General features: G+C 41.6%; 2 protein-coding genes across 8 annotated transcripts in view; one reads left to right on the forward strand and one right to left on the reverse strand.

Moving 5' to 3' along the window:
• LOC141107694 (cytochrome P450 2C18-like) overlaps nucleotides 1-26376 on the reverse strand; it is a 137686-nt gene that overhangs the window by 102750 nt on the left and 8560 nt on the right. For 2 of the 5 annotated variants that reach the window (XM_073598606.1, XM_073598603.1), the window contains exon 1: nucleotides 5701-5773. The exons of 1 other annotated variant lie outside the window; for it this stretch is intronic. The gene's annotated coding sequence lies outside the window, so the exon portion shown is untranslated. Of the gene's footprint in view, nucleotides 1-5700; nucleotides 5774-9536; nucleotides 9696-26376 lie in introns of those variants that run through there. 2 more of the 5 variants (XM_073598607.1, XM_073598605.1) reach the window with 2 other exon arrangements.
• LOC141107693 (cytochrome P450 2C8-like) overlaps nucleotides 9692-26376 on the forward strand; it is a 105302-nt gene continuing 88617 nt past the window's right edge. For 2 of the 3 annotated variants that reach the window (XM_073598598.1, XM_073598597.1), the window contains exons 1-3: nucleotides 9692-10899; nucleotides 26017-26144; nucleotides 26227-26343. The gene's annotated coding sequence lies outside the window, so the exon portion shown is untranslated. The remainder of the gene's footprint in view (nucleotides 10900-26016; nucleotides 26145-26226; nucleotides 26344-26376) is intronic. The other variant, XM_073598599.1, reaches the window with a different exon arrangement.

The following is a 26376-nucleotide window of genomic DNA, read 5'->3' on the forward strand; positions in this document are numbered from 1 at the left end:
GGGAGCTAATGGATCCTGCTGCTATCAATCCATCCAATGAGGACCCAAGACAGTGGCTGGAGCTGCTGTGCTTGTCCCCATTGCTGGAACGATTGGGTTCAGATAAGAAAAAGGGGGAGGGGGTCTGAGGGGCTGTTGCAGCACAAAAAGTTTTTCACCTTAATGCATAGAATGCATCAAAAAGGAGAAGTCCAGCCTGAGCTTTTTAGGCTGGGCTTCTCCTCTGGGTCACAGGAGTGCAATTTGCTTTGCACTCCTGTGACCCGTTTTCAGCGGAACGTGGTCTGAAGTTCACTCTCCACTGGCGTCACTGCCATCAGTCGAGGCAACGCGTCTGGATCTGCCAGCTGCCTTGATTGATGGCAGTCTCAGCCAGCTGCTGAGATGGCTGCTCCCTGCCCCTCCACAGCTCAGCGCTCCAAAGAGCGTGGAGGGTCAGAGCAGGAGAGGGGAGGGTAGAGAACCGAGCCATTGGCAGTGTTCGGTGACTCTGTTCTCAGTGCAGAGATGCCAGGGGACAGCTGCATCAGTCTGATGCTCAATCCACCGAGGTAAGTTTGAATATGGGAAAACCCAAAACCCATACTTTTCTTTTAAGGTGAAAAACCATGTGGGTTTACAACCCCTATAAGCATATCCCAGCTGGAAGCAGTGTGGTGCCTGAATGAAGTGGCAATCTTACTGGTGTAGCACTACCCCTTAGGAACCGCTTTTCTTCCACTCCACAGGTGGAAGGAAAGAAAATCACTTGATTTCCCCATCAACACAGTGTTGTAGGGTAATATGTCTCCTGCAGCACTATTGTGTTCTGCCAGCAAGGTGGGGGGGGGGGACCAGCAGAACACGTTAATTAATGATAGTGGGTAGTAATAGGGGGATAGCCACCGGTAGTAATTGCATGTAAAATCAACCAGGCTGGTTGTACCCAAGTCAATAAATGTATCGACTTGGGTACAATCAGCCTGCCCATATATGGATCTATGGAATCTCTGCTGAATCTTGGGCCCTGCTGAACCGGTCGAATTGTAATTCATGTATGGGCGGCTTAAGTCTGCATTAGTCCTGATAACCTAGTACAGCCTTTCTCAACCTTTTAACTTTGAAGGAACCCATGAAATCATTTTCAGAACTCGATAAACCCCTGCTAAAAATGATTAGGTTTACAGCTCAAGGGTACATTAGCGCCCCCCCCTCCTGAACCCTACCAGGCCACATGCCCTCAACATGGGGAGGTGGGTGCTTTCGGGCATGGGGGGTCTGCGCCACCTTTGGATGTCACATGAAGGGGGTGGGGTCACTCAGTTACATCACTGGGTGGCCCTGCCCTTGCCTATATAACAGCTGTCAAAGTAAAAAGACCGCAGTCATCAGGAGGCCTCTCGTCTTATTTAACATTTTTTGTGTCTGTCGGGTGGCGTGATTGAAGATGGATGGACATTTTTTTTTCTTTTTTAATAAAGATATTTATAATGTACAGGAGGCTTCTGCAAGCACTCCTTAAAAGAGAGTCTTTCTCTGAGGATGGCAAACGTGATCAACTTCTCCAGCTCAGTGGGTATATCTCGGGCTGCTATCTCATCCTTGATAGTATCCAAGAAAAAGCAGCCACGAGGGCCTCATTGTTCCAAGCAACCTCTGCTGCCAGAGTATGGAATTCAATGACGTAATCGGCAACAGTTCTCGTACTCTGTTTGATGGACATGAGGCTCTTGGCAGCAGAAGCTGAGTGTGCGGGAACATCAAATACCCTTTTAAAAGAAGCCACAAACTCAGGGTAACTCAAGACAACAGGTTTTTGCATCTCCCATAGTGGCTTCTGTCCGTGGGAAACGCCTGGGGCAGCATCTCAAGGTATATCTCAACCTGATTGAGAAACCCTCTGCATTGGACTGGATCGCCCCCAAATCGATGGGGAAGTGGAGCGGAACCAGACATACTTCTTAAAGAGGTAATACTCGAGGCAGGTGCCTGCACAGAGACTGGAGCAGCAGCAGGGAAGGCCTGCAATACAGGTTGTACCGGAGCAGCCACAGTGGGAGATTACAGGTGAGCTGTGCGACTCAGAAGCGTTTGTAACGCCATGGAAAACTGATCCATGCGGTGATCCTGCTCATCCAATCTGGTAAAAATATTACCAACAAGTGGATTGACTGCATCTTCTGAATTCATGGCCTTTGCCTACTGTCAGAAACCATGAATCATACCAAGACAGAAGTACAGTTAAATCACACTTCTTAAAGTAAATAGAACAAACGTAGTCAAAACATAGCCAAAATTCGGTAACCGGAACGGATAGTCAGGCAAGCCAGAAAGTCAAGAAGCCAGGTAACAGCATAGTGGAACAGCAAGCAGGATCCAGAAGGAATGTCAGCCAAGCAAGTCTTTAACAGGAACACAGGAGATGATCTCTGTGATGTTGACCAAGGTGAAGGCAGAGATCATCTTGGCTGGACGGCTTAAGTAGGTAGGACTGACAAGCAGGATATCATCAACAGGTGAGTCACTGTGGAGAGATAGGAGCTGGCAATTAGCCGACAGCTAAGCGGCCTGCTCAGAGAAGAAAGGGCTGAGCTCCACCTGATATCCCCTAAAGAAGATAGTCCACAATTGAAATGTGTCGGAAAAATCGGTGGCAAACAACTATCTGCCTATATATGGTGTATGACACTTGAGTATTTTATGTATAGATAAAATGTTATCGTTTTGTATTAATAAACCTTTCTTCTTTTAAAAAGTATTTGTAATAATATTTTTTGGTTTCAACAAAGTCCCGTGGGAGATGCATGTTTTGAATAATATTTTGGGATGGATCAGCCCTTAACCCATGATATACTCACCTTTACCTACACTATTTAACTCTCCTGGAGTCTGGAATAGCAGTTCTCCCTACTGGCTCCTCTGGTTCCTACTGCTGATCCCTAGTCATTGCAGAATACAGTAGTGATGTTGGGGGTCTGTTTGAGTAACCATGCTATTTCACACATTCCAAAGTGTGGGATAGGATTGGTGCTGGGAGACCAGAGAAGTCATTTTCCTCACAGGGTACTGCAGATGGAGTTTTTTTTTTTTTTAACCCCCTGATAGGTTAACTTTAACCCAATTGCTTGCTGTCGCTTTATAAAGCTAGATATGTTGCTCAGCTGTGCTACATATAATTTCAAGCAGTGGCATTTGATCAGTAAACAGATAAAACAAATGGTTTCCAAACTGGGACATGTTTAAAAACATTCCAGTTTAGCTATGGAGCAGTACACATTCTCGAAAGACTATCCTGGCACAAGCTTCTTTCAGGGGAAACAATAGCAGTCAGATAAGGTGTTCAAATCTATCCAGTTGCTTAAAGCATATCTAAACCTGAAAACAAAAATGTAATTTATTGCAGTTTACCAGTCCTTAGATGTGGTGGCTGCATTAGTCTTTTTTAATGCTAAGTGCGCTTTCTGCAAGTACACAAATATGCCTGTTAATCCTTCTAGAAATCCAATGTCCCTATAACTTCCTTTGAACTGAACTCTCAATGTCCTCAACTTTCTCAGTTATCTATGAGCTACAAGCAACATATTTAGATATGCTCTAAAAGAGAAGTATGACCAAAGATTTTTTGGCCATACTTCTCTTCTTTGTCACAGGAGTGCACCTACCTTTGCACTCCCGTAACCCAGAGTCAACTGACAGTGGGCCATTGCCTGCTATCAGTTGATGAGGAAGAGCCGCTACAGGCTCTGTAAGGATCCCAACAGTATTCTCGGGATTCACCCAGCTGCCTGTTTGACAGCTGGCTCTACCCCTAAGCACGAGACTGAGAGCCGGAGCCAGCTGCTCCCCCCCCCTCCAACCAGGTGCTCCAGTGAGCACTGGAGGAGCAGAATGTAAAGCTGTGATTGAAAGTCCAAGTGGGTGGATTAGGACTTGTCCAGCAACTACCAAAATTAAGGCCATGGAATTGGGTGTCCATCCCTGCCAGAACCTCTATTATACTATAATACTTTACATCAGTGTCTTTGCTGGTTTCACCATAAGGGGTTGCTTACACATGTTGGGAGGTACAAATGGAGTCACTGGAAATCTTCAAGCAATTTCAGTTGTACACTTATCATAGTTGCCAACACTCCCCAAACGTTTTTAGGGACACTTTTTTTGCAGAAAGCCAGTGTAGGGGGAGCGGTATGTTAATTAGAGGCATGCCATCCTTTTTGTGGGCATGGTCGGTGTCTAAAAGTCTATGCACGCTGTGGCAAAGATGGGCGTGGCTTAAATTATGCTAAATATTGGGTTGTGGTTAAATAGAGTCTTTACTTTTAAAGTCCCCCTTTACCATCAGAGCCCTCCTTTACAATCAGAGCAGTCTCGTCAATGCAATGTCATCAGAGCAGTCTCATCAAAGCAGTCTCCCCAGTGCAATGTGATCAGAGCGGTCTCACCAGTGCAATGTGATCAGAGCAAGACCCACCTGGCTTGTCACACAAAGACTTCTCCATGGGGGTGTTCTCCTAGGTCTTGGTGTGGCTCAGCCTCACAGCAGGAAATCTGCTCTTCCTTCAGATATAACACGCATACAGCCAGGGGACTCCTGTTCTCCCTCCCCCTCCCCCAAGCACTTTGTAAACTTTCAGAGGAGTGTTGAAACCGGAAGCACTATAAAGTTCACCTCCCCAGTCGAGCTGCATACCAAGACATGGTTCCTGACCCCACCGCATAGTATATGCTGCAGCCGGCTCCAGTGATCAGCCAGGCTGCCTCTCCAGGTGCTGCTGCATCCGCCATGCCCCGATTTCTGTCCCACTGTCTGGGACATTGGTGTATTTTCAGGATTTTCACCAGGACATTCCCAGACCAGGACATGGGTCTAATTTCTGGGAATGTCCTGGGAAAATCGGGACTGTTGGCGACTATAACTTATGTTTCTTACTTTGTGTGGGCATTAACACTTTCAAGCCAAAGACCACTTGACGCTTAGAGCCCCACACATGCTTAGAGCCCCAAGTTTAGGGATGTGGTCAATGAAGTTACAAGCATGAAGAGACTCTGACGTGTACTGTATGTTATACTGTAGTGTGTTCCCCATACTGCATGATTCTGCTCAAAGGTCAATGTGAGGGTCTGCTGCATCAGGACTACTGTGGACTTTTGCTTTGTTGTAGCTGGGTATGGTACCATATAAGAGCAACTTAAAGCCTGGTTCGAAACCCACACCTTCTAAATGCTGGGTCAGTATCGAGAAATTCATCTTACTAAATAGAGACCTACCCTCCTTTTTAATTGTAGCTGCAACACATCAAAAATATACATAGGCAACAACAATCAAGGCATCCCTAGAGGCCTAGACCTCTATACTATAGAAGAGACCTCACAACGATTCCCCTAGGGCTATTGCTATACCCTTAAAGACATATGAACATTTAATACCTTCGCTTTCAATCAGTTCAGGGTCCCAATCAGGACTTCTAACTCTAGAAGAGATGCTAACATCAAAGGGCACTAACACCTTATATAGAGCAGTGCAAATAAAACATTTCCAAAAAGACCATCCTTCCTCATCATACACCAATGTCAATTACACCATTTGGTCAATCTATAATAATATAAAGCCTTCTATGAAAGGCATTACTTGGTTTTACAAATATTTAAACTATCAACACTCCAAAATAAAACCTCCACAGCTTATTAAATGGGAAAAAGAACTACAGATGGAATACTCACTGACAGACTGGAGCAGGACACTTTCCACAACCCTAAGCTCTTCCTACTGTACAATACACTGGGAAAACACTATAAAGATTCTTTATAGATAGTACATGACACATACCAAACTTAAAAGCATGCCTCAGGATGCCCCTTATGTTGGCACCAGTGTGGGCAAGTTGACTATATGTACCACACCTTATAGGCATGCAAAGGCTTGAAAAGCTTTTGAAACTCAGTGTTCAACTTAATTTCACAAATAACCGGAATACTCACTACACCATGCCACTCCCTATCCCTTCTTGAAATGCATCTAGACCGCTTCCCCAAACAATATTTACTGATGGTCTCATGCATACTAATAACAGCTAGATTGACAATAGCAAGCAAATGGAAACAGACATACTCCTGTCTGAATGTCTCTGAAGTTATACAGAGTTAACAGCCAATGTGTATGCGAAAAACATATAACGGGTCTCAATCATTCCATGCAAGCATTTGAGCAAAAATGGATGGCATGGGTCACGTTCTACAATCTAGACCATATCTGATATTTTTACAAAGGGAAATCTACCCTCCTCCAAGAGTCCAACTAATAAATCTGCTGATGGATCTCCTCCACCCCTAGAGGAAGTATTGCTCTGGAATATGTGGCACTAGTAATGATATTAAGTTAAAGCTACCAGATACACCTTTTACCTAACTTTCTGTTATATAATTTAATAATTTAATAATAAAGTGTTAAATCGCATTGCAGTAATTTGCAGTTCCATTCTACAGAAGAAAAGGATAACAGAATATAACAGAGCGGGATCTTGCAGTTACATTCAACAGTCTAGCATGTTCTACGTACCTTAAAACACGCTAGACTGTTGAATGTAACTGCAAGATCCCGCTCTGTTATATTATGTTTATCCTTTTCTTCTGTAGAATGGAACTGCAAATTACTGCTTTGTTATATTTTATCTGCCCTTTTATTTGTTAAATGAAAAATGTAATAAAAAAAATATTAAAAAGTAAAAAAATATAAAAAATCTAATTTCTTCATCAATTTAGGCCAATATGTATTCTGCTACATATTTTTGGTAAAAAAAATCCTAATAAGCGTATATTGATTGGTTTACGCAAAAGTTATAGAGTCTACAAACTATGGGATAGATTTATGGCATTTTTGTTTTTTAATTTTTTTTACTAGTAATGTCTGCAATCAGATTTTTAGCGGGACTGCGACATTGCGGCGGACAAATCAGACACTGTGGGGGTTATTTACGAAAGGCAAATCCACTTTGCACTACAAGTGCAAAGTGCACTTGAAATTGCACTATAAGTGCACTTGGAAGTGCAGTCGCTGTAGATCCGAGGGGGACATGCAAGTAAAATAAAAAACAGCATTTTAGCTTGCACATGATTGGATGATAAAATCAGCAGAGCTTCCCCTCATTTCAGATCGACCACTCAGATTTACAGCGACTGCACTTCCAAGTGCACTTTCAGTGCAATTTCAAGTGCACTTTGCAGTTGTAGTTTGCACTTGTAGTGCAAAGTGGATTTGCCTTTTGTAAATAACCCCCTAATGCCGCGTACACACGACCGGACTTTCCAGCAGAAAAGGTCCGACAGAATCATTCCATCGGATATTCCGATTGTGTGCGGGCTTCATCGGACTTTCACCTTCGAAAATTCTGACGGACCTAGAAATAGAACATGTTTTAAATCTTTCCGACGGAATCAATTCCTATTGGGAAAACCGTTCGTCTGTATGCTATTCCGACGGACCAAAAACGACTCAAGGGCAGCTATTGGCTACTGGCTATTGAACTTCCTTTTTCTAGTCCCGCCGTACGTCATCGCGTTCTAAACGATTGGACTTTGGTGTGATCGTGTGTAGGCAAGTCCGTTTCAGCGGAACTCCATCGGAACTCCGTCGAAAAAACTGTCCGAGTTTATTCTGCTGGAAAGTCCGGTCATGTGTATCCGGCTTAAGTGACACTTTTGACACTTTTTTGGGATCCAGTGACATTATTACAGTGATCAGTGCTAAAAATATATACTATACTATACTCCCGCTCTGATGAACCCTCTGGGGGAGTATCCTGAGGATACGTGACCGCGCTGAAGGTTCAGATTGGGTGACATGGAAAACAAACAAACCCAATGTCACCCAATCCGAACCTTTCAACGCGGTCATGTATCCTCAGGATGGATGTTCATGGTACGTTATACGTGCCATGACATTCCGCGGGGTTACGTCACTGGCGCTAAGTCACATGATCAGTGACGTTCTTGTGTTCTTTGTTGTCGTCTGTGCGTGGTGCGTCATCACGCCATGCACGTGCGGGATTTTGAGATCCCCGATTGGTGGGAGAGGTCAGCTACCAGAATATGCCTTCCATTTTCACAGGCTTTTCCATGCGGTGTTTGCCGCACTGAATGTGGCTCATTGCCACATATATTCAATGAAAAATTAGTCTATTGGTCAAATTTTCTATGCCACTTTCTCATTGGACGTTTAGGCTGAAACTTGTGATGCCAAACAACAGCTGATCGCTCTCCATCCTATCACCAGCCAGGCCACTCCCTGATTCCATTGATCGATTTTGGGTGGTTGTACAATTTTTAGATTATTTATATATTTATGCCGTGTGGGAGAACAGTTTGATGCCCCTGTAGAAGTCCAATTAGGACGAAATGGGTCGGTCAAGGCTCACTATTCCCTACACTTTATTTTATTCTATGTGAACACGTTTTTACTATCTGTATATTGGTTTGTTCCAATAAACCTACCCTTTTGACCTGCACCATTGGAGCACTCCATTCTTTCTTCCTCATATTCTTTTGATTGGATACGAGATTTGGATGCTTACCATTTGATGTATCGTTCCCTCCGGTTGGTGGATACTACTGAAGCTGTTCCAGCCAAGGGGAGATGTCCTTTGAGATCCGGGACTCCCACCTTCTCCCAGGAGAGCCATCCATCTGGATCTCTAAGCCTGTTTGATTCAGTGTCACTGGCATCCGAATCCACCTGCTCTGGTAAGAGTGTTTAACCTCTTTTCACTTCAAGATTTCCATGCAGATGAATTATACATCGGAAGATTTTTTCACTTGTACTGGATTCCATATTTATTGCACTGTGGGACTTTATCACTTATGTTGTCTATATTCACATTATAGTGGGTCACTACCCACAAGTTATTGAACTATATTTACCGACGCACGTTTTTTGGTTATATTTTGTTTTAGTGCTACATTTTTACACTATCCTATTTGAATATTTGTCACATTTTTGTGTAGCAGCGTTTTTTCTTTTTTTCTTTTCACTGGTTAGCGCAGTTATATTATTATTTTCATTACATATACACACCTTTTTGAAAGGCCCCAGAGGCTACAACACCTAAGCAAGAGGCACCACTAACCAAACACTGCCATGAAGACCAAGGAACTCTCCAAACAAGTAAGGGACAATGTTGTTGAGAAGTCAGGGTTAGGTTATAAAAAATATCCAAATCTTTGATGATCCCTAGGAGCACCATCAAATCTATCATAACCAAATGGAAAGAACATGGCACAACAGGTGGCTCTACAAAGTGTTGACTTTAGGGGGGTGAATAGTTATGCACATTGACTTTTTCTGTTATTTTGTCCTATTTGTTGTTTGCTTTACAATAATAAAAAAAAAATCTTTAAAAGTTGTGGGCATGTTCTGTGAATTAAATGATGCAAATCCTCAAACAAGCCATGTTAATTCCAGGTTGTGAGGCAATAAAACACGAAAAATGGGGGGTGAATACTTTTGTAAGGCACTGTACACGTCATAGAAGTCAACCACAGGCAAACATTTTGAGCGCACATACCTCGTATCTTCCTCTCTCTCCTCACCTCGGCTGCTCGCTTTACCCAAAATAACCTTTCTGTGTCATTACATGACCGGATCCTCCCCCGTTGCGTAAATGTCTTCACTCTTCAGCAAAGCATGCAGTATAAAAGGCTCCCTCTTATAATACAGTACTGCCATTGTGTGCCTACAGCTCGGTCAGTTGTATTAGGGGGGTTAAAATGATACTAAACACGGGTTTATAAAATATATATTTAATCCAAGAAAGTATTCTTAATGCAGAAAAGTCCCTTCTATTGCTCTCTCTCCATCGTCAAATTTCAAAATCTCCAAATTCCTTTTTTTTTCTTTTTGGGTTTTTTGCTACTGCTGTGATCTGACTTTGTAGACATGTGCACTGCCGAAAAATTTGTTTTATTAATCGGATAATTTATTATGATCAACATTCGTTATTTCGATAATTCGTAACTTCACTAACAGACAAGTTTGAAAAGAAATTCCAATACCTATAATTTAATAGTTTATAACTATTACTATCATTTGTATTATTATTGCTAATAATTAATAATAATAATTAAAAAAACTATAATAATGGTTAATAATTTAACTATAAAATAGAAAAATATGAAAAACAAAATTATCCAAATGTTTTTCGTTCTTTTGGATTTTCGAATGTTCGGATTTTCGATCTTATTTTCAGATTTTCGTTTTTATTTTCAGATTTTTGTTCATTCTGATTTTGGGATTTTTGTTCCTGTTTTCAGATTTTCGTTCTTTCTGATTTTCGTTCTTTTAGAAAATTTGTTTTTGAAAAAAATTGACAAATTTGTCAAATTTCGACGAAAAACGAATTTGGAACGAAACAAATTGCACATGTCTTTGACTTTCTGTTAGAGGGGGGCTACATTTGTTCTCCATGGTCAGACTATATGTGGGAACATAGCTGTCTTCTTTTGCTCACTCTTGAGATGGACCATGGCATGTGTAGTGTGCAGAGGGCACTGCGCTGCTCATTTTAAACAAACAGAAGTGAGGGGGGAAAAGGAGAGGTTCAGGAACTCACAGAGGATGTTACAAGGAGGCAAAAAAACACAGCAAGAAATGATTCCATGAAAAAAAAAATTGATTACAGGGCCATTAAGCATTGGATATGTATGGATTAGTTTTAGAGATTAAGGATATAATTTAGTGACACTTTAACCCTTTCTTTTGCCATTTCCATAATTAATACGGCATTGGCTTTGGGGGCTTTTCACACTCCTGGTGGTTGTCAGATGGAAGCGGCTGTGTTGGACTCTCTGGAGAAGAAGAGGACAGGGGTGGTGATGAGGATCAAACCAAAGGAGCCACCCTGCACCCGAGCGAGCAATGGAGGAGGTCAGGTCAGTGACAGCTTCAACCTCCAGTCAGGCCACACAAATTCTGTGGGGGGGAGGTCACTAATGTAAGGGGGTGCGATTACACTAAAGTAAGGGGGGACACTGATATAAAGGTTCTACCTTATATCAGTAACCCCCTCACCTTATTGTATATTTTTTCTAGAAGGTGGTTTGTGGTCACCCGAGGCCCCCTCCACATCAGTTTTTCCAATGTACCCCCTTAAGTCAGTGTCCTTAGAGCTCCCCTTTACATCAAAGTCTGTAGGATTTCCCCTTGCAGTGGGAGAACTCTACAGACCCTCATTTGAAGGGGAACTCTGATGTAAAGGGAAGCCCTGCGGACTCTGATGTAAGGGGGGCTCTGGTGACCAGAGACCAGCTTATATCAGAGTTCTAATTTACACCAGAGTCTGCAGCATTCTCCCCCTACATCATGGTCTGCAGCATTGCCCTTTACATCAGAGTTCCCCTTTACATCAGGGTCTGCAGAGTTCCCCCTTGCATTGTAAGGGGGGATCCTGCAAACGATGTAAGGGGGAGTCCTGTGGACCCTTGTGTAAAGGGGGCTTTGGTGACCAGAGACCCCCTTACATCAGAGTTCCCCTTTACATCAGGGTCTGCAGAGTTCCCCCTTGCACTGTAAGGGGGGATCCTGCAAACACTGATGTAAGGGGGAGCTCTGTGGACCCTTGTGTAAAGGGGGCTTTGGTGACAAGAGACCCCCTTACATCAGAGTTCCCCTTTACATCAGGGTCTGCAGAGTTCCCACTTGCACTGTAAGGGGGGATCTTGCAAACGCTGATGTAAGGGGGAGCCCTGTGGACCCTTGTGTAAAGGGGGTTTTGGTGACCAGAGACCCTCTTACATCAGAGTTCCCCTTTACATCAGGGTCTGCAGAGTTCCCCTTTACATCAGGGTTCAAAGTGTTCCCCCTTACACTGTAATTAGGATCTTAGTGCATTTCTGACTGGGAGATCACAGACATTTTCCTGTGCTTGCAGGCTTTTTAAAAGCATAAAATATGGGAAAACGTTCATGCATTTTAGAGTTGTACTTTGTACAGTTGTGTTTGTTTTTATTTTGCCTTTACATGCTTTAAGTGCATGAATGTGAAGTATTGTGTAAGTGTAATGCCCCGTACACACGGTCGGACTTTGTTCTGACATTCCGACAACAAAATCCTAGGATTTTTTCCGACGGATGTTGGCTCAAACTTGTCTTGCATACACATGGTCACACAAAGTTGTCGGAAAATCCGATCGTTCTGAACGCGGTGATGTAAAACACGTACGTCGGGACTATAAACGGGGCAGTGGCCAATAGCTTTCATCTCTTTATTTATTCTGAGCATGCGTGGCACTTTGTCCATCGGATTTGTGTACACACGATCGGAATTTCCGACAACGGATTTTGTTGTCGGAAAATTTTATCTCCTGCTCTCCAACTTTGTGTGTCAGAAAATCCGATGGAAAATGTCCGATGGAGCCCACACACGGTCGGAATTTCCAACAACACGCTCCGATCGGACATTTTCCATCGGAAAATCCGACCGTGTGTACGGGGCATTACACTTCCAGGACTTTATTACCTCTCACAGAGATCATATTACTCCCCTTGACAATGCCTTGATTTACTTTTCTCTCCAGAAGAACAAAGACATGTTTTTTCAGGCATCATCTGGGGTCATCATCTGCTTCCAGCACTGAGGTGCTGGCTCTGAGATGACACAATCGTATAAATCATTGTGCATGAACACAGCTTACCCCGCTGCTGCAGCCTTTTATCTTGTGGTTTGCTATAAAATTAGGTTGCAGTCCAATCACTAGAGGAGAGGAGACCGAGGAAATGTTTCCTTCTGCTGCAGCAGACTGATGATATCATCTCAAACTTAGGCAAAGCGGAGCTAAAGGACAGCTTTTTTGACAGTGGGTACTGTTGCTGTATATGTGAGTCAGGGATGTATTTAGGCAGACGTGTAAAGTTAGTGAAAGGTCCCACTTTACATTTATAATATACTATTATTATTCTCATTAACAATTGCAGTACAACCAGAAATTAAAATGTAACATGTTTTTTTCCATGCTTGATAGGGCATATTCACAAATCTTTACAATAATAATTATTATTATTATTAGTGATATAGTAGTAGTAATACAAATTACAATAAGAATTGTTTTGTTGTATTGTATTTTTTATTAATATTATTATTATTGGGCAAAGAACAGTTGGAAAACTTCAGTAGCTTTTATCAGTCAAATAGATTTTACTATTCACTATTCAAATAATTCAAGATTGTTGATTGGTTGATACTACATCACACACTTATGTCACAGTTGCTACACAACATCCAGTCAATTTTTACTTAACGTAAATCAGTACATTGAGTCTACTTTTGCATGTTGTGGTGCGTTAATGTGCATTACATTGCACATTAACAATGACCTGCGTTGAGGTAACCCATTAATTTTGTATGGGTTACCAGCACACCCCAATACTTGTAAAAGGGCACATGACCCTTTTTTACAGTGTAGTGCACCACAATGTAGTCCATCTGCATTGTAGTGTGCTTCTCTGCTGCATTGCAGGTGCCAAAGGTGTGCACAGGGGGTGTGCCTGGGCACACCCTAATCACTACGTGTGAATTCATTCCATGTTGCACCTTTTCCCCCAGCAGTGTTGCTGGCTTTCCTCTTCCCCTCTCCCCCTGGCTGCTGTGGGGGATGTTTCAGAATGGAGAACGGGGGGAAGGGGCTAATAAATATGCAGATTACCTGTAAATAAATAAGTAGTATGTGGCGCTAAGTACAGTGACATAAAAATTAATAAATAAATAGTAACACAATAACTTCAAGCTGCTATCACCCTTTGATGAAGTCACGTGAGCAGTGACGCAACGCGTCAGGGAGGAGCCAGGTGTCGTCACTTCCGGTCGCGGCCGAGACCGGAAGTACTCTGTTGTTATCTAGAAACACGATTTTTAAACTGTAAGTTACTGCTGTTTGTTTTAAATAAACTTTTTTGAAATTACTACACGATGAAGCCCTCCCTTTGTATTGCATGTCCCCACCGCATGGGCTAAAGCCCGAAGTCACCTTCCAAAAACCGGCCAGCTTTGTGACGGTCAATGGAAGTCGATCGATTGCTGTGATCTGTTTATCCCATTTTGAAGGCTTGATTTGACTCGTAGGGGTCTCGAATAGAGGTGAGAGGCTGGGGGAAACGTGTGGCGCACCACGGATTGTGTTAAGGATTGGAGGAAGCTGACACCGATCAATTATTATTTTTCACCTGCACTTTGTTGCTTTATTTGCATGAACTATTATATGGAGGTTTACTCCCTCCGCACTGGAGTTTAATTGCATTTTTTTGGACTTTGCACTTTATTTCACCATATGCACTTTATGAGAAGATTTGATGTTTATAAGAATTTTTTGTATCTTTGTTTACATTAGTTTAACTATTTGCACTTTAATTACCTACACCATTTTGAATATTCTATGTTGTAGTGAAGAGTTGTCATGTTTATGCACCCACATACCGGCTGCAGCATATATCTAATAGCAGCTGGAAGTTATTGTGTTAGTATTTATTTATTCATTTTTATGTCAATTTAGTTAGTGCCACATACTTCTTATTTATTTACTTTTTTCTGTGTGGGATCACTTTTATATGTTGGCGGCTTCTCTTACCCTTTAATTACTGTTATTCTAGTTTATCTGGTTTTGCGCATTAGTTCCCCCTTCTCTTTTATGTAGATTACTTTTCTAAATGAACACAGTGAACACACTCATCGTATTCATTCATAACTGAAGCATGGTAAATTGTGTTGCTTTAATTTGCAAGCGTAGTAAACTGTGTTTCTTATGCTTCAGTTTGTGAATAAGAAGCATCTCAGCACAGAGCACTCCCCATTCATTCACTGTCCAGTACAGCTGAGTCTGCAGAGAAAATCATGTGTGTTTGAGCTTTGTGGTGCACACCCTAATGCAGGGGTCAGGAACCTATTTGGCTGAGAGAGCCATGAACGCCACATATTTTAAAATGTAATTCTGTGAGAGCCATACAATATGTTTAAAACTAAATACAAGCAAATGTGTGCATTTTATGTAAGACCAACACTTTTAAAGTATAATAAGTCTCTGAATTCTTTTTAATAACGTTGTTATGCTGTTGCTAACCAATGATGAATAAAGTACTTCTTACCATTAATGCGACTTCTGGTGCTGCATGGTTTTGCTGATGGCTTTGTAGTCTGGTTGATACGTGGTGAGGACATCTCCCCACTGTAATATCCACATCTCCCCCCACTGTAATATCCACATCTCCCCCACTGCAATATCCACATCTCCCCCACTGCAATATCCACATCTCCCCCCCACTGTAATATCCACCATCTCTCCCACTGTAATATCCACCATCTCTCCCACTGTAATATCCACATCTCTCCCACTGTAATATCCACATCTCCCCCACTGTAATATCCACATCTCCCCCACTGTAATATCCACATCTCCCCCACTGTAATATCCACATCTCCCCTATGATTGTCTGCTTGGTTACCACTACACAAGCAGGCAGATCCACGAGCAGTTGAGGCAGGTGATGATGACATCAGCACGCCGCTCACCTAGGCCGCCGCCGGGTGTACCAAGATGGCCGCCGCTCCAGAGCTAGGCCAAAGCCGCGGCCTTTCCTCTGGGGCTCAATCCGCGGATCGGCACACCACGTGATCCACGGATTGAGAGGCGAGAGCCAGAGGCAGCTATCAAAAGAGTCACATCTGGCTCGCGGGCCATAGGTTTCCGACCCCTGCCCTAATGCAATAGGCTGAGCTCACCTTTGGCAGGTGCATTTATCATTACCCTAAAAGTGTATTTGGGTGTTTTCAAAAATGTATGTTTTGTATGTAATATACAACTTAATTTATAGAGGTCTGTGGTCAGGAGTATATATTTTACAGCCTTGCACATACAGTGCAGGGGTCAGAATAAGTAACATACTGTACAACATAGTGACCAGAATGCAGTAGAGGAGTAAATTACATACTACCACTTACATTGCTGGTCCCTGGAGAAACAAATGCCATAGGGTCGGTGATCAGTAGGATGATATAATGCCCCAGCATCAGCGATTAGTGGGAGGAAAGAATGCCCCAAAATTGTTGGTTAGTGGGTTAGAAAAAAAGCACCAGTGATCAACTGGAAGAAAAAAAATACCCCAACCTCCATGTTTAGTCAAAGAACTATTGCCCCAGCATTAGATTTTATTGGAAGGAAAAAATGCCTCGGTATTGGTGCTAAGTGAGAGAAAGCAATGCACCAGTGGTGGTGGTCAAAGGAAGTTAGAATTCCACAGTGTTGGTGGTCAGTATGATGAGCAAAAAATACTCTAGTGTTGGTCAAAAGTGTGAAGAGAAATATCTAATTACTTCTAGTCAGTGAGAGTAAAAAATGCCCCAGCATCTGTGATAAGTGAGAGGAAGAATTCCCCATTGTTGATGTCATTAGGAAGACTATCTAGGGCCCCCAACATTTGTGTCAGTTGGAAAAATGGCCCAGTACTGGTGTTCCATGTTGATTGATCTGAAGATGCTGGTTTCAGAACTAGGCAGGGATCATTGGGCAGGTGATCAGCCCACCACAATGTGGCAGGTGTTTGCAGTGCAAAATACCACCCACTGCTATGGTACATAATAGGGCCTTTGATGAATGAGCATGCAATGAGAAGGCTTTGCATCGAAAAGTAACCTTTTGTTGGGAATCCTTCTCATTGTAGGGCCTAGGACAGCAAATATTTTGCCTAAGGTCAAATTACAAATAGTAAAAAAAAAAAAAAAAAAAACTAAAAATGTTAGATAATTCTCCCGCTCTACAAGACTCTGGTCCGGCCGCACCTGGAGTATGCTGTCCAGTTCTGGGCACCAGTCCTCAGGAAGGATGTACTGGAAATGGAGCGAGTACAAAGAAGGGCAACAAAGCTAATAAAGGGTCTGGAGGATCTTAGTTATGAGGAAAGGTTGCGAGCGCTGAACTTATTCTCTCTGGAGAAAAGACACTTGAGAGAGGATATGATTTCAATTTACAAATACTGTACTGGTGACCCCACAATAGGGATAAAACTTTTTCGCAGAAGAGAGTTTAATAAGACTCGTGGCCACTCATTACAATTAGAAGAAAAGAGGTTTAACCTTAAACTACATAGAGGGTTCTTTACTGTAAGAGCGGCAAGGATGTGGAATTCCCTTCCACAGGCGGTGGTCTCAGCGGGGAGCATTGATAGCTTCAAGAAACTATTAGATAATCACCTGAATGACCGCAACATACAGGGATATGTAATGTAATACTGACACATAATCACACACATAGGTTGGACTTGATGGACGTGTGTCTTTTTTCAACCTCACCTACTATGTAACTATGTTTTAAATAAAAAATTAGGTAACATAGCGCTATAACACACTCTGGTTACAAAATTAATACAAATAATAACACCCAGTGTGCATCCCATTTTCACGATCGACAAATTGTCCTTCAGCCAAGTCATCCACTCCTCCTCCTCCTTCTGATGGACAGGCTTAGTGGGAAAAGGAAAGAGAAAGCTCCAATAGTGTAATATTGCTAAAACACCTTTATTACTCAGTCTCTGTCAAAAATACTACTCACAAGCAGCATATTTTGAAAACCATATCATGGTGATGAGGACAAGGGCCTCCTCCCCACAACCCTGGCCTGGTGGTTGTGGGGGTCTGCGGGCAGGGGGCTTATCGTAATGTGGAAGTCCCCTTTAACAAGGGGGGCCCCAGATCCCGCCCCCCCATGTGAATGGGTATGGGGTACATTGTACATACCCCTACCCATTCACCAAAAAAAAGTGTCAAAAAGTGCAAACCACAAAAGACAGTTTTTGATAATTACTTTATTAAAAAAGAGAAAAAAATTTCCCTGCAATGTCCATCTATCTTCAATCACGCCACCCGACAGACCCGTAAAATAAAATAAAAACTAAAATGGGCAGGAAAAATAGAAAAATTAAAAAAAGCTCCGTCTCCATGGGAGGCCTCCTGCCGACTGCTGTCTTTTCGCATTGATAGCTGTTATATAGGCAAGGGTGGGGCCACCCACTGACGTAACTGGATGACCCTGCCCCCCTCTGATGGCACATGACGTCAGAAGGGGCCGGGTCACTCGGTTACGTCACCGGGTGGCCCCACCCTTGCCTGTATAACAGCTGTCACAGCCAAGAGACAGCAGTTGGCGGGACGCCTCCCATCTTATATATATATATATATATATATATATTTTTCGTGTCTGTCTGGCTGCATGATTGAAGATGGATGGACATCGCAGGACACTTCTTTTTCTTTTTTTTAATAAAGGAATTAAAAAAAACTGTCTTTTGTGGCTTTTACTTTTTGACAATTTTTTAGGTGAATGGGTAGGGGTACCGGGATCTAGGGGCCCCGTTGTTAAAGGGGGCTTCCAGAGTGTGCTTCTATTTTTTGGGAGTTTAGAGAAATAATAAGCTTCGCTACCAGGATTTATTCAAGAATTTGAAAAATGTGAAGTTTGCACTTTTTTTTATCATTTTTTATATAGTTTACTTTAAGTGAACCAATACTGCTCCTATAGGGCATAGCATAGTTGTGAGCATACAAAGTTACAGACACTTTTTATTACCGTTTTAACTATGCAGGTACCATAACTGCTTTTATATTTTTAGAAATGATCTTTCTTACCTTTTTTATCTGGTTATTTGAAAAAGATGAGAAAAGATTTTCCCAAATATGTAGATTATTTATGATCCATGTCTATGAGTAGCAGAGAGTTCAAACACTGATATCCAGGCCTGGACTGGGACAAAAAATAGGCCCGGGCATTTTAGACTGAATAGCCCGTTTTTTTTTTTACCATTTGCCGACCGACCGCAGTACACATACTGTACTGTTTGTTGGTAAAGTATTAAACGATTGCCATCATTATACTGCGGCGAGATGGCTCGATCCCGCGAATCGCCGTAGGTGTACTTCGGCGCAGGATCTCGCTTTTTTGGGGGCAGGGGAGACAATCAGTGGGTCCGGCAGACTCGATGTCCGCCAGCCACCCGCGATCGTTCCCCGCAGTTACAGAACAGGAATATGCCTGTGTAAAAAAAGGCAAATCTCTGTTCTGACAGGGGGATCACACAGATCCTGTCTTTCTGCTATGCAGGAAGACAGATTTGTGTGTTTCCCCAAGCAGCCCATCCCCCATACAGTTAGAAAACACCTGCAGGGAACACATTTAACCCCCTGATCGCCCCTGATGTAAACCCCTTCCCTGCCAGTGTCATTAGTATAATAACAGTGCATATTTTTAGCACCGATTACTGTAATAATGTCACTGGTTCCCAAAAAAGTGTCAAAAATGTCAGTTAGGTGTCCCATCTGTCTGCCGCAATGTCGCAGTCCCGCTAAAAATCACTGATCGCCGCCATTACTTGTAAAAAAAAAAAATGATAAAAATACCATAAATCTATCCCCTATTTTGTAGACGTGATAACTTTTGTGCAAACCAATCAATATACGCTTATTGCGATTTTTTTTTTTTTTTTACCAAAAATATGTAGCAGAATACATATCGACCTAAACTGATTAATACATTTTTTTTTTTGGAAATGTTTTCTAGCAAAATTGTCACTCTTTTTTTGTTTATAACGCAAAAAATAAAAACTGCAGAGGTGCTTAAATACCACCAAAAGAAAGATCTATTTTTGAGGAAAAAAAAGGCATTAATTTTGTTTGGGTACAGCGTTCCTCGACCGCAATTGTCAGTTAAAGTGACGCAGTGCTGTATCGCAAAAAATGGCCTGGTCAGGAAGTGGGTAAATCCTTTCGGGGCTGAAATGGTTAAAGAAGTCACAGTTAGAAATTTTTCATCTAAATGCAGAGCATACAGAGAACAGGGTTACACCATTTGCCTTCCTAAAATGGCATACTCCTTCAAATATCTGGCACTTTTTCTCTTGATTGGAGGAAGTTGTCCTCTGATCAGAAAACAGACCCTCTGGTACTATTGTGCTGTTACACTAGTTGTGTAAAATGTAACGCTATGCATAATTATGTTAATGTTTATATAATTGGATATTATACTGCCATCTTGTGGTTATTTTGCTTATAGCATCATCCTTTTCTGTTTATTATCTGTGTCCCCTCCCACATTATGATGTACTTCCTTTTCCTGTTCCTTCACTCTGTCTTGCGAGAACAGAGATGGCCACTTCTGCATAGGCCGCATGCAATCTGCTCACATCCTGGAACACATTTCATAGTTACATAGTAGGTGAGGTTGAAAAAAGACACAAGTCCGACCTATGTGTATGATTATATGTTAGTATTACATTGTATATCCCTGTATGTTGTGGTCGTTCGGGTGCTTATCTAATAGTCTTTTGAAACTATCGATGCCCCCCGCTGAAACCACCGCCTGTGGAAAAGAATTCCTAAGGTTAAACTTCTTTTCTTCTAATCTTAATGAGTGGCCACGTGTCTTATTAAACTCCCTTTCACGGAAACGTTTTATCCCTATTGTGGGGTCACCAGTATGGTATTTGTAAATTAAAATCAAATCCCCTCTCAAGTGTCTCTTCTCCAGAGGGTATAAGTTCAGTGCTCGTAACCTTTCTTCATAACTAATATCCTCCAGACCTTTTATTAGCTTTGTTGCCCTTCTTTGTACTTGCTCCATTTCCAGTACATCCTTCCTGAGGACTTGTCCCCAGAACTGGACAGCATATTCCAGGTGAGGCCGGACCAGAGTCTTGTAGAGTGGGAGAATTATCGCTTTATCTCTGGAGTTAATCCCCTTCTTAATGCCAATATTCTGTTTGCTTTGTTTGCAGCAGCTTGGCATTGCATGCCATTTCTGAGCCTGTCATCTACTAGGACCCCCAGGTCCTTTTCCATCCTTGATTCCCCAGAGGTTCTCCCCCCCCCCCAGTGAGTAGATTGCATTCTTATTTTTGCCACTTGATTTAATTGATGATGATTTTGATGATGTCCGCAGTCTCTGATCAACTTCTGAGGTAGAACTCGAACAGGAAGAGGTGGAGCCTAAAGAGGAAGGGGTGGATTTTAAACAGAAAGGTGTGGGACACATTTAGATGGGGAGGGGCAATTTTAGTCTTGCCTAGGGCAGCACAAAACCAAAATACACCACTGCAGCCAAGCCATGTAACTACTTGGCAGATTATCCCTGTCCTCGGTGAACCCAGGGTGGGGGCCATGTTCCCTTCCATGGGGTTTCATGTATCTCAAAATTCTTAAAGAGAATCTTGTAAAGAGATCTGCTGGATGGCACAAGATGCCTAAAAGTTAAGGAGCACCACTGGCATTAAAGTGAGTGCTTGGCATGCTGAGCAAGAGATTTTCTGTGTTTGAGAAGTTTACTCCATTAAATAAATGGTGTCTATGTATCATTCATTACTTTGGCTATTGCCCTCATTGTACCAACATTCCTACTAGTCTCAACATCTAGTTATAAACACATGGAACTTTAACAGTACACAGCTTTTAATCCAATAAAATTCAATTCAATATTTTATTTTTTACCATCAATAAAAAAAATCATACCCCTGGGAATATTTGTCACACTGAGGTTTATTGCATAGGTTTCACCATGTATGATATTATACATGTTGATGGCACGTTTAACATTGTAAATAACTCTTTCCTACAAAGCAACTTTCTAGGCGGTTCATGAACAACATTCACTTCTTCAGGAGAGCATCAATTGGTGGTAAATAATTACCACAAATTGTCTTTTATTAGATACAAATTACTATTTATGAATTACAACACATCAGGTCCAGCACCACACTCAATTCTCTCCTCCTTCTGCCCAGTTACCACCGATGAAGTTGATAAACTCCTCTCCATGGCCCACCTTACCACCTGTCCCCTCACAATTACTGCAACCACCTTCACTCTATCCTAAACTCCCTAACCCACATCTTCAAACTCTCCCTTTCCTCTGGCACCTTTCCTTCCCTGCTAAAACATACACTGTTTACCCCCATACTTAAAAAACCCTTACTAGACCCCACCTGTTTGAATAATTAAGACCCATATCCCTGCTTTCATTTGCCTCCAAGCTCATCGAACGCCTTGTTCATGACCTAATGACCTACTAACTGCTAACCTGGCCTAAACCTATTGTGTTCAAGTGAGGTTTAAATAGCTAACACCTTGGCTAACAAAACCCATTGAGTGAATTTTTAGAAACTGTTTAGACAAACAAGTCATCTCTAAACATCCAGTGGGAAAGATTTGAAGTTGGTGCAAGTCAAAAATATTTTAAAAGTATCTATAAGGTTATTATAAGTCATTTCAAACTATCTATGACATTGTAGGTCACAGAGACATATTATAATTTTGGCATCTGCGGACCCAACAACTTTGGTATGAAGAAAATATATATGAAAGTGTGATTTTATAAGTAGAAGTGTTTTAAGAAACAAATTAGTATTAGGAAAAACATATAATTATGATTATAACTATATAAAACTGTAGCCTATGCTTAGATAAACGAATATTCAATGGAGATACCAGAATTATGCAGGTATCCATATAGATAATCATTTTTAGGCAGTACTGATTAATATATACAACAACGTGTGTATTTCATAGATAGACCAGTTTTTTTAGACATACATTTATAGAGATACATATATATAACCAAGTTATGTAATGGTGACTAATCAAACTTATACTTAGTGTATTTTACATTAGACCGATTACCAGAATATTTAAAGGTATATATTATCCTTACCATTATACACATTATGAAAATAGAACGTATTAACTTAAAAGGATAGACTCAAAACACATGAGAAACACCTGGTGGTTGAAGGTGGTATTATTTGAACTCACTAAATTTACGAGAAAGGTAAATGATTAAGTTTATAACCAATAGAAAGAAGCCACGTCCTTTTGGGCAGAGCCATTATAATTTTTATGGTCTTATTATCTGAAATGGTATTGAGAGGCAAGTAAGATGCCAAGAAAGGAGGGGAGGAGGAAGAGAGAAAGATGGAGAGGAAGTGAGCTCAGGGGGAGAGCTCAGAAGGAAGCTCAGGGATCCATCCTGAAGGGGGATACTGGGAGATACACACACTCCCAGACTGACACTCATGCACCATGCATGAATATATATCTTTACATTCATGAAGATTCCTCAACACCTAATACTTAGAACTCGGAGGTCACAAGAAGTAAATCCTCTTTAAGAGTATCCATTTTGAAACTACGGCCGCCATCTTAACTCTGGTAACCAGCCAATAGGAACAGTAGCCATCCTGGAATGGGTAATTATGTCATGTTGATTTTATCTTGTTTGTTCTCTCAAATATTGATATGTTCTCTCAAATATTGATGTATTGAATATTATACTATTGATAATCATTCTCCCGAATCAATAACCGCCTTGTAGATTTTTCTTTAAAGATTAAAATTTTTCATTATAGTTTTCTTTTTGCATAGTTGCCACATTTATTGACAAAACAAATGTCTAATTTATTTCCCATTTTAACCACTTACTTACCTGCAGTATAGTAACGGTTGTACGTGTGAAATACAAACGTTCTGTTTAATTGTCAAGCTCACAATGTTATTGATTCTACCGAGAAGTTATCATGGTAGTATTATGTCAAAGGTACGGTACGCCCATTTTTGCAAGTGTTTTATTGATTTTCAAGACGTTCATGTAACGCAATCGGTATCTTAATTTCATATGATTATTTGTTTTTGTCAACCAATAAATGGCTATTTCGTATGCTCACACGTCTCCGTGAATAAGTTTCACATGCATAGACTGTGTCATATAGATTGATTTTGTATCTTAAAAATATCCTCGTTAAAAATTACTCAATGATAATTATTGTGCGGGAAACCTGTCCTTAAAAAGGCACAACTTATTATTACTTATTATTCACGATATTATTCACGACAATCAACAGCACAACCATTGGTCCCTCCACACATGCCAGGGTGCTGGGTGTAATCCTTGACTCTGACCTCTCCTTCAGCCCCCAACATCCAATCACTGGCTAAATCCTGCCGCCTTAACCTCCGCAACATCTCCAGAATTCGACCCTTTCTGACTAATGACACCACAGAGCAACTTATTCACTCCTTGATTATTTCCCACCTTGACTACTGCAACTCTCTCCTTGATGGCCTACCCTTACGCAGGCTATCCCCCCTTCAGTCTGTTATGAATGCTGCTGCTAGACTAACACACCTCACTAACCGATCCATGACTGCTGCCCCTCTCTGACTTCCCCTACCCCACCGTATAAAATTCAAAATGCTAACCACAACATAAAAGGCCATCCACAACATCACCCCCAGCTACATCACCAACCTCATCTGCAGATATCGCCCAAATCGTCCCCTCCGCTCCTCCCAGGACCTCCTGCTCTCTAGCTCCCTTGTTACCTCCTCTCATGCTCGTCTTCAGGACTTCTCCAGAGCCTCTCCCATCCTCTGGAATTCCCTGCCCCGGTATATCCGATCAGCCCCTAACCTGTCAACCTTTAGGAGATCCCTGAAAACTCACTTATTCAGGGAAGCCTATGCCACACCCACCTAACAACCCCATCAAATCATTCCCCGCAGTTTGTACCACCACCCCCTCCCTTTAGAATGTAAACTCTATGAGCAGGGCCCCCCTGGCCCTTCTGTATTGAACTGTATTGTAATTGTGCTGTCCCCCCTCTACATTGTAAAGCGCTGTGTAAACTGTTGGCGCTATATAAATCGTGAATAATAATAATAATAATATTAATACTATTGGTGGTAAAAAATAAATAACCATTTGAGAAGTTTTCTGCAAAAAATTAGCAATAAGGTTTATCTACACCCAAAACAATTTTTGTAGTTTTGGATGGAATAGGAAAACATTAGAACCTCTGTTTGGTTTTCCTGCTATCCAGAGCTCTGTTAGAGAGTTCCCTTCACTTTCTGTTCAGGGAAAACATTTTACCAGCCAGGAAGTGAGGGAAAATCTGCACTGGGGAAACAGACAGAAATGACAAAATGAAAGAGTTCTAGCATTACCCGTTAACTTAAAAAAATAATAATAAAATCATTACTTCTGTCTGTGTTGCTGTTAGAGAGATTTCTCCTCACTTTCTGTTCTGGGGATATCCTTTTTTAATGACAGGATGTGAAGGAAGCTCTCCAACAGAGGCTCTGACTAAGGATAACCTGGGGTTCTATCATCCCCAATTTGTCCAAAACTAAGAAAAAAGTTTTGGCTATAGATTTACGTTAGGTGAGGTGTGTGCTCCTTGTCAGGGTACTCACCAAGGCCAAGATGCCGTGTGCGCAGTACTGCTGTATCGGAGCGCTATTCTACCGCGCAGGCGCACAGGAAAGTGCCGATACAGGCATGTCCGGCTCTTGCTATTTCTCTGACACTCCTTATCTCCAGTGGTTCTAGCTAATCGGTACTGTGCAAAGCAAAGTGAGAGATGGTTGCAGGATGGAGGTTAATCATAAGTAAGGTATGCAGCAGCCATACAAAAGTGTCTACATTAAAACATAAAACTGAGGAGTCAGAATTAAGTGGACTCTTGGAGCATGAAGTACAAGCTATCTTGGGATGACCAGTGGTACCAATGGGCATAAGATTGTCTGCAGATCATTAGATGCCACTGCTTCTGGTAGTGTGAGAGATCGTTTAGTCTCAGAAGACACAGCAAGTGTGTAATGTGTCCACCCTTCCTTCATATATGGCCCTCCATCTCCAACTTTAAAGTCACCCACTCTCCGAGAGTAGAGTCTTACACAATAATGAGAATGAACAAGCCCAAAATAACTACTGTATATGCAAGATGAATGGAAACCTTTAACCGTTAGGCTTTAACTGTGCTGTAATCCAATGGTTCTGAGTTGTCCAAAAGAACATAAAGCGCATTTAAAAGACTACCAAAAAGAACCCAATTCAAAGAAAATCTCAATTACGAACAGGATGAATAATAATATATTGTAATTTGTCCTATAACATACAGATAGTTTAAAACTGGTTATTCTTATTGCAGCTACTAAATGTTTTTTCCATAACTTTTCCGCCATCTGCCTAGACCTCATCAAAAAGCATCAAAGGATCTCTTCTCTTTTGTAATGGAGAAGGTCAAGGAGCATGAAGAAACCCTGGACCAGAACTGTCCCAGAGATTTTATTGACTGATCTTCTAATAAAGATGAAAGAGGTAAGATTTGCTCAGTTACAAATCACATGCCACTAGGCTTTTTATACAGAAATGGAGATGATGAAATTTCTGTTTCCCATAGAAATTTCACACAGCCAGATGTCCCGACAAAGCTATTGCCAGAGGAGAGTACACAAAGGAGCCCCACATGTAAAGAATGGAGCTGTAATACACAGGGAGAAAAGTGGAGTTGGTAAAGGTAAGTATAAAAAAACAATCCAAACTGGAATTC

This window comes from Aquarana catesbeiana, linkage group LG09 (assembly GCF_042186555.1).
Source record: "Aquarana catesbeiana isolate 2022-GZ linkage group LG09, ASM4218655v1, whole genome shotgun sequence".
Taxonomy (NCBI): domain Eukaryota; kingdom Metazoa; phylum Chordata; class Amphibia; order Anura; family Ranidae; genus Aquarana; species Aquarana catesbeiana.